Consider the following 2,359-nt stretch of genomic DNA (forward strand, 5'->3'; position numbering starts at 1 on the left):
TTTCTTAACTCCCACATTTCATTTCCCTGCACAGGACAGACTCCTTAGCAATACAAACTTGTTTTAAACAAAATTGTATAGATTAAAACAAACAAACAAACAAATAACATTTCAGGACAATGCTCACTAAATCTCACATTAAAGAGAAAGTAGAAAACAGAGAAAATAAGCAGGAGAGAAGGTTGTTGAAAGCACTTAGAAAAAGTAATGTCCTTTACAAGGTGCCAGAAATAATGAGGCATTGCAGGCTTCAAATGGAGTTTGGAAGTTAATATATTTTGCCTTTCTGCCTTGCAGTGCAAGGTTCTCTGAACAAGTTCAGTTATTTGTCAATCCGCTTTATTTTGAAAATGTTTTAAATAGAATTTTACCATCTCAGATGTTTCATTCCCTAGTCAAGAGGGTCCATTGTCTTGTCCTGTGGTAAGGTAGAACACCTTGACTGGAGCATATGGTGGAGGAAAGTTGGCCGTCTATGATGACCAGGAAATAGAAGTAGAAATCAGGCATAAAATATACCCCACAAAGCTGTCCCTTATGACCTACTTCTTCTAACTAGGTCCTGAAATTTCTAAAATTTCTAGTACCTCCCAGTAGACAATTGTGCTATGAAATCATCAATGGATTACCCATTGGTGGGGCTACAGCCTTCATTATCACGTTACCTACAAAGACCTCAACACTAAACACTGCTGTACTGGGAGCTAAATTTAGTAACAACATGAAAAATACTAAGCTTACCTAATTACATTACTTTGGCATGTACTCACAGTAAATAAATATTTTTGATGTTCTAAGAAGACTGGTTTGATGGTAGAAACTTGGGAGTGACAAGCATATAGAAAGCATTTAAAGACACTGAAATTAGATCACCTGAGGAAACATAGAGGATGCAGACTTAGAGAAAACCTGCTCCTCAAATTAAGGGAGAATGAGAAGATATCATGATGAAGATAATTATAAAACTGACAGAGTTTAGCTTCTGAGAGGGCAAGGCAGAAGATGGTTAAAAACAAAGAGAATGAACAAATGTGTTGGAAGTAATTCAAAAGTAAGATAATCTTTCTGTCTCCTCTTTCACAATGACCCCTGAGTCTTTGGAGGAAAGAGTATGATACCAGGGCACCATCCAGTTTTCCACAACTCAAACAGTTGTGCCGATCACAATTCTGTGCTAATCACCATCTGCTGCAAGAAGTTTCTCTGGTGACAGAGAGATGCATTAATCTTTGGAGATAACAAGTCATTAGGAATCTGTTTAATACTATGTCCACTTAGTAGATTAATAGCAGTCATTTCTACCGTACAGCCTGTCTACCCACAGGTTCTTGGCCCTGATAACAGTGTCAGGAATGGGCTTCATATTGTGAAGTGGGAGCCAGAGGTTGTAGATGAATACAGAGAAACTGTATTTTCTGGACACAACAGGGCTGTTGCACATATGAACACACAGCATTTCTGATGGCATGCACAAGACATGTGCAAGTCCAAGCCAGGAAAAAAAAATAAAACAATATAGATGGAGGGGGCAGGCAAGAAGCCCCAGCCCTAGTTTGTGGATTTACCATGCCACATTAAATTATGTGACTAAAACAGCCTGACTCTTAATTTAGTTTTTAAGAGTGGGCCTGAACTTAAGAGGACACCCATTTCCCCAATGTCTATTGGAACTGTGCCCTGGGACTGTGATTTGGATCTCGAGTCAAACATCACATATAATTATTTTAAAGCATTTTTCCACTTCAGTTGGGGGAAGTACAAGCTAGAACCCATGATTATCAGGCAATGTTGCCTTTCCTTAGTTCTAAAACATCTCATACACGTAGTGTCAAGCATTCTTTCTCAATCTTCATGCTTTCAATGAACTTGCATGTTCTGTCTGTTAGTTCTTTGATGTGTTAATTCTCAAGTATATCCCCATTTATTCATTATCTTTGGGGGTGGAGTAGCCAATTGAGGTTCCCAAGGAATAATATCAGGTAACCTTTATGTGGTCCAACATAACTAATTTAAAATTGGCCAGTGATGCTAAATACAAAGTTTTATTTCTACCTTTAACTTTCTCCTAAGAAGATATTTAAAATAAAAGAGAAATGGTTTATTTTTTAACAAGAAACCACTCACTTGCTTATTTGGAAGATCAATACTATAAAAATACATACAGTAAGTTCAATCAGCATAAACTGAAGAATGTTTAAAATTTTAAACAACTGGAGATAAGATTGTTGTATTGTTGACTCTCAGTTTAGTATGGATGAATAATTAATGGAGACCCACCACTTCACTTTAAGACATAAATTTAGAATTATTGATTTTGAAGCATGTTGAGATCTCAGTGTGAAAGCATGAAAAGCCATAT

The sequence above is a fragment of the Nannospalax galili genome, unplaced genomic scaffold (assembly GCF_000622305.1).
Source record: "Nannospalax galili isolate Female #2095 unplaced genomic scaffold, S.galili_v1.0 scaffold85, whole genome shotgun sequence".
NCBI classification, from domain to species: domain Eukaryota; kingdom Metazoa; phylum Chordata; class Mammalia; order Rodentia; family Spalacidae; genus Nannospalax; species Nannospalax galili.